This window comes from Poecilia formosa, unplaced genomic scaffold (assembly GCF_000485575.1).
Source record: "Poecilia formosa unplaced genomic scaffold, Poecilia_formosa-5.1.2 Scaffold378, whole genome shotgun sequence".
NCBI lineage: Eukaryota > Metazoa > Chordata > Actinopteri > Cyprinodontiformes > Poeciliidae > Poecilia > Poecilia formosa.
The window spans coordinates 65,939-73,168 of record NW_006800317.1 but is presented as its reverse complement, the minus strand read 5'-3'; positions in this window follow the sequence as shown (position 1 = coordinate 73,168).

Genomic DNA, 7,230 nt, shown 5'->3' with positions numbered 1-7,230 from the left:
TATTTAACCGCTAAGTCAGGATGCCATACAGCTGTTAATAACAAAGTGTATGATGATCTACTTCATAATTCTTTGTTATTGATTAAATAAAATCATATGGTAACGACAGCGTATACATGTCTGAGCTAAGCGTATGACTATCTGACAACGTATGCTGATCTAACAGAACACTGTCGTTCTATCAGATTACCGTACGCTGTCAGAATAGCATACATGCAGTGAGTACCATGCCTGCGCATGCGCATTAAGAAGTCCGACAGTCAGAGGAGTTGTCAGTTCGCCATACGCAGCAAGTTCTGATGAAAATAAGTAATTAAATTGTTTTCAATGATAACTATATAGATATACATGCGTTGTCGTGGTTTCAAAGTGTATTTAAAGCAAGGTCTGGTTGCAGCTGCAGTCAACTACAACACACGCCCGTGTAAAACTCATTAACCTACTTAACCGCTAAGTCAGGATGCCATACAAGTGTTAATAAAGTGTATGATGATCTATGTCATGATTCTATGTTGCTAATTAAATAAAATGATATGGTAATGACGTGTCTGACAGATATAGCCGTGAGTTCGTTCTAAGCGTATGACGATCTGACAGCATATGCTAACCTGATGGAACACTCTTCTTTGTTCTTGTAATGCTCTGCATACACTACAGAACCTATCATTATTTTTATTTAATTATGTACATTGATATTTTTTAATTAACAAATGAATAAAACACAAGAATTAAAGAGCATGCACATTGCTCTTTCATTGTTTTCGTTCAAAGTGGCAGCTGTAATGTGTGCCATGGTGTCAGACTACCTGGCTTCATGTAGTGGGGGAGAGGGTGAGAACAGTCACGATGAGCGTCTTGTGGATGGTTACTTCTTGTTTGTTGCTCCTTGGTCAGTATTCATAGTTGAGCGTTATTTTCCATCTGGGCATTGCCTCAATTGCTATGTTAAATGGTACAGAGAGTGGTGGTTTCTGACATGAGCAATATAGGCAAATGCCCAGGGCGTTATCTTTTTAAAGATGGCACCAGACCACCACGGATTGTAGTACAAAGATGGTAAAATTTATCAAGTATTTAATATCTAAGTGTTTTTATGGGAATACAGATCTTTCAGATCAGTTTGAGAGGCAATTTTGATCATATTTCACATTTTATCATGTCATATAGCGCGGGGCGCTGGTCTTGGTCTTGACTCGGTCTCGACTTTCCTCGGTCTTGGTCTTGACTTGGTCTCGGACCCTAAAAGTCTTGGTCTTGTCTCGGTCTCGATACACTCTGGTCTTGGTCTTGTCTTGGTCTCGGGTTAGGTGGTCTTGACCACAACACTGATACAAGACCAGTAAAGTATAAAAATATATTAGACTAGAGATTTATGACATATTTATGATCATTTATCTACAAATAACTCAAAAAGTACAAAATATGTTTTGCAAATGAAATGGAAACATGAAGGGACAAAAAGATAAATGATTTATGAAATCAGAGTGTCTGCTGTTTTTATTCTTTGTTTCTTGGAGGTGTAAAGTTTATAAAACTAAAAAGATTAAATTCACTTTTGTGAGAAACACAATATAGTGGGATTGATATGTTCACATTTATTACACCAGTAAACTTTCCTTGTAAAAGGAGATTAACACGTTTGGGATGTTACTTGCAATATTTACAAAATTATGACAATAGACATAACAAAGTATTAGTAAACTGCTTTAAAGAGCGTCCTTGCAATTGGACAATAACGTTTCCTCAGTGGTGTCTAATTTTCCTCATTTTCAGCTCAAAAATGATGGAGAAGTAATTACTGCCTTGTGTGGCCCCTCTGGATTGAAGCTTGTCGACAGCAAGGTGACTCCAGCTATTCATTCCTGTAGTGTATGATAATGTCATGGTAATTTCTGCACATGCTGCTAATATATTCAAGCCTGGAGCATATCCAAAAATATATAAGTCCTGGTGACAAACAGGCCCAGAAGTGAAAAACCCCCAGAAAAAAAACAAAAACAAAGCTGTCAGGTTTTATTAGCGATCCAGACGGCGGAGAAATTATAATCAGCAGTATGTCGACAATTATGTCAACTATTCACCAAACAGTGTTTATTTTAGTTTTTGGAGAACACGTGTAAAACTAAAATGTTGATTAGATTCTACAACATGTAAATAGGTATTTTGTCACAGCTTCAGTAAAAAGCTGTCATATATGTTATCACAACATTAAAAACCTGTTGAAGAAAAAAGAGCTGGGATTTTCAAAGAAATGTCCAACACCAGCTGAAAATAGGAACAAAGTTAAGCAAAAAAGTTTTGTTGTCTGCCTGAAAAAATAATTTTATGTCTTTAACCCCATCTGTTATATTCGAAGTAGGAATGCTAATCTTTCACTGACAAACATTTTGACTCTGAAACCAGTTTTTCTGTTCAGATTCTGCTTAAATTATATGATGGACAAGCGGAAAAGTCAATGTATGAAAAGGATGTTAATTTTAAAAGAATTCTAAAAGGTTCCATAATGTATCAAATTCCATCAGTTTATGTTTAAGCACATTTGGTTTGTGCATAAAAGTGTGTAGGCATTGCGATTATATTCGGTCCCTGCTAATTTTCTACTTTTCAAACTCAGAAATTTTTAATTATTTTCTAGAAATTTTATGAGATTAATCTCTAAATTTGAGAAGTTTTTTTGGTGAAAATACTCTTATTCCTCAATACACTGTCACACTTATATGTATACTATATTACAAAAAGTATTAATCATCCAAGTCATTCAATTCAGAAGCTCCATTCACTTCCATTTGCTTATTAAGTCCCAATAAGGCGCATTTAAACAGCTTACTATAAGTATTATGTGGTGATGTAGCTTTTGGCTGATTTTTCTGACTAGAATTTACACAAACAGATTTGCAAACAGGTAGAGGCTCTTTTAGATGAGTTAAGAGACACTGAATCACAACTAGCAGACCAAGATGGGAGTGCAGCCTGTGTTACCATGGTGATCTAGCTGGGCTGAAACAGATTCATCTTTTTGATTTGAAACCACAAACTATGATTTTTGTAGCTCAGGATAGCTGGTAAAGCCTTTAATCCCACTGTGTAGTCCAGCTCCTCTGGCTTCCAGCAGCACAGCTAAGCGTAATGTGGAGCACATGCATAAAGGAGGAGGACGACCCTGACTCCCACCTCCACCCAGCACAGCTAACACACAGCAACGCCTCCAAACGATTCATAAGGATGAAATTTCCAGCATGTGCTCACATCTCATAATGCAGTAAAGGAAAATAACTTTTGTTTTATTTCAACCAAAAATGTATTGTAGTATTACCGTATTATAAGGCGCACCTAAACACCTTCAATTTCCTCAAAAGCCAACAGTGTGCCTTATAATCCGGTGCACCTTATATATGGACCAATATTGAGCCACAACATCTCTAGCAACTACGGTAAGCAACCGCCGACTTCATTTTCACCTGTAGAAGAAGAAGCGCGCAGTGCATGCTGGGATAGTTGTCAGAACGCTGGTTTGTTAATAAAGTTTGACCTATCTACCTACCGACCGTCTAGAATCAGGTCATCTGCAGGTCATTTAGCACCACATTCTCCACGAACATGCTGTGCGCGAACCATCGTCCGGCCACACCCCGGTCCAGTCGCAGAAGGCTCTCCTCGCCAACCAGAGTTGGACTGTTTTGTTGACATTCCCTTTAGTGCAGCTCCATCTAGTGGATGCATAACGTAACTCCAGCCTCTACTGTAGCATCTATTCTATGCGCCTTATAATGCGGTGTGCCTTTTATATTAAAAAAGTTTTAAAATAGGTCATTCATTGAAGGTGCACCTTATAATCCGGTGTGCCTTATAGTGCGGAAAATACGGTACTACAATCTTTAATATTGTTTCTTGGATTTTATGTGATAGATCAACAGAGGGAATTTGATCTCATGTAATCTATGTTGGTTTTTTTCCTCATGGGACTTTTATGTCAGGAAAAAGTTTGAGTCACGGCAGACATCTTTGCATTCTGTGATTTGAAGCAGTTGCAGCTAACAGTAACTACCTGCCAACATACCCTTGCTAGCCTAGCTAGCTAGCTTTTTTTTGCATCAGCTGTGATGACAAATAGGGAAAAAGATTAAAGGTAACAGTATTATTAATGTCCTGGAAAACCTCAAAATAGTGACATGTAATTGATCTTAAGGCCCTTTATATTTGATATCTTTGAAATCCAGCGTTACCAACTAAACTCATTCATCATCTAATTGGTAAAGAGAGTCCAGATGTGTGTAATTTAATCTCAGTAAAATTCAACTGTTTTGTGAAGGCCTCAGAGGTTTCTTAGAAAACATCAGCGGACAACCTCTGCTCTATGATTTTACATTATTTTAAGAAATGCTTATAGCAAAAATTTTTTTTATAGAGGAACATAATATTTAGGTTTATAACGTGGTAATAAGCTTTTAATGTGGTTAAATCACAAGCCAATCACAAACATCAACCCATTCTTTCACTTTAACTAAATGGTATTGGCCAGAGTACAATAAGTTAATAGTCATCCTGTATTATATACTTATATGACATACAAGAAAAAACCTTTAATTTTGGAACTTGTTAAATATTTTTCAGTTAAATGCATTACAGACAATAATACCCACTGACACGGCCTTGAGATAAAAGCACATGTTTGTTCTTCTGTATGAGTCATTTACAAAGATGTTTTGATGCATAACCTTTCCAAGCACGCAAAAATCTATATTGGATGCAGGTATATGGATTAATGTGGGAGGGCTTTTTACCTGCTTCACAATGAACAGCATTTACAGTTCCGGGCATTTGCTCAGCTCATTTAAAACATTTCTGTAGCTTGGCCAAGGAACGCAGAAAGGGAAGAGCAGGAAATGAATCCACCAGCTAATGGATGGAAATCCCAGGGGGGTCGGATGGGTCCGGACCCCACGCTCCCTACACCTCAATTTTGAAAAAGAATTGTACACCCCCCAAAAATGATAAAAGAAACCTTTGTATTTAAACAAAATCAATATGAAAAGGTGAGAGAAACAAAGAACAAAGTAAATCTGCCATTCATCAAAGAAAAAAATAACAATGAATTTTTAGGTCACTGTTAGAACAATGGTTCAGTCCAAAGTGTAGGAGGAGCAACAGCAGCTGCAGAAGGCACAGGCTTGTCAGAGCAGCTGAAGTGAGGAGCTAGCTGTTAGCGGTGGCTCTGCAGCACAAACAAAATACCCTGCAGTAAGTAAAAGACATGTAACACATTTTATTTACTTTCACTGCTCAATGGGAAGAAACACATTAGCAATAAAAATCAAACTGCAGTTCATTATTTCATTACTTTGGCTGAATCATGATAAACTGCCTGGTTAGGCCTTGGAAATCAAAACTAGCAAAACTGGCAAAACTTGCTTTGATAGACAAACTTTTTTGTCAAAGGTGGCAAATATCTCAATTATATTTAGCCATTTAAGTCTTCTGTTCATGAGAAGAGTTTGAAATGGGAGGAACTAAGTACTACAACTAGCTGACAGCTCAGTGTGGGGGAGCAGAGAGAAGAGAAATGTATGCTTATATTTCTTACCGTCTTCAACATTGAGCCTCTAAAACCACACATGCATACAAAATCTGAATATTTTTCTATAAAACTCTGCTTTGAGCATTAAGTTTGTGATTCTTCCCAGATCTTCATTATTTCTATCTACTTGATCACAAAACTTTTAAAATCGCATTTTACATTACATTTCACTGTAACTTTTCCCCCCAAAATTGCTCTTAAAAATGTCTGTTTATTGCCCCCACCCCCAAATAATGAAATGGGATTTCCTCCCTTGCACCAGCTCTTCGTTCAATAACAGTAGCTAGAATCCGCACATAGATGGACCAAAAGTAAACACTTTAGTTATTTTCCCACAAGATTCCACGACCAATAATTGTTTAATATAAAGATTTTAATCTGATTGCTCCTTGGGGAAGAAAATTATTCTTCCCCAAGAAGAATAACTTTTCAGAAAAGTTACAAATTGTAACCTTGTTTCAATCTTTAGCTTTCCATCAGTAGGGGCTATTTTGTATTTCTTACACTACTGGTTTAATTAGACCACTGATACAGATCATAAATTCTAACATCAAGTACAACCTGAGTAAATGTAAAAATGCACTTTTCCAATAATGGTTTAAGTTTTTTAAGGGAAACAAGCTGTTTAACCCTCCTGCAGTCTTAAGAGAACGAGTCATTTGGATCTGTGCTCCGTCTGGCAGGGTCGCACTGACCCATTGTGCGCTTTTACCAGGTTTTTCTTTTTTGGGTGTGCCGTTTCAGTAACTGATGGTCTGAGAGGACCTTGTTAACGTTATCTTGCTTTTTTTATTGAAATGTGCAGCACTTTGGTAAACATCTGTTGTTTTTCTGTGCTGTTGTTATTGCACAATAACCAGCCCCACCCTAATCTTCACAACTCCCATGGACTGACTACTGACCAGCTCTCCATCTAACAGGTCCGGAAAATCTCTAAACCAGGTCCAAGGAGATAATCTGTTTAAGTTGGGGGCGAGACAGACGCATCTAGACTTTGATTACCTACATCCAAAAGTTATGACCTTTTCCAGTTTGTGTATTAGTTAAGAAGCCTCACAACCACAATTATAAATAACTACTTTTGTTAACGGTAGCTCTCTCTCTATCAACAACGTGCACTTGTTATCGCCTAGCTAGTATTTCGTGGTTAGGAATAAGCCCCTAGGTTTTTTTTTTTCCGACACCAAAGAAACTTCTGAGGCCACCACCTTTCCGAAATACATATGCATTTATTTTACCTTAATTAAAAGGACCTTAATAAAATAGATGACTCAATTAATTTGACAGTCCACAATTTTCAATAGAATTTCAATGCATCTTTATTAAGCAGCTTTAGCATGGGTTATATGACAATACTAATGATTACAAATTAAGAATAAAAGTTTAAAACTCATCAAAATTACTCCTAGCCTTCCTATCTTCTTTCCCTAAACCAGAGGTTCCCAAACTGTGGGGCGCGCCCCCTAGGGGGGGGCGCCATGTCATTGCAGGGGGGACGCGGGAAGCCGTCTGGATGAAAAAAACAAAAAAAACATGAACACTGTATGCGCTGGGTTTTTACCTTAGAATGGCCAACTCTCTGTTATTCCTATGTCAATTTGATACAGTACAGGCTTCCACACTTCCCATATTTGTGTCCTCTGTCACTTTTATCA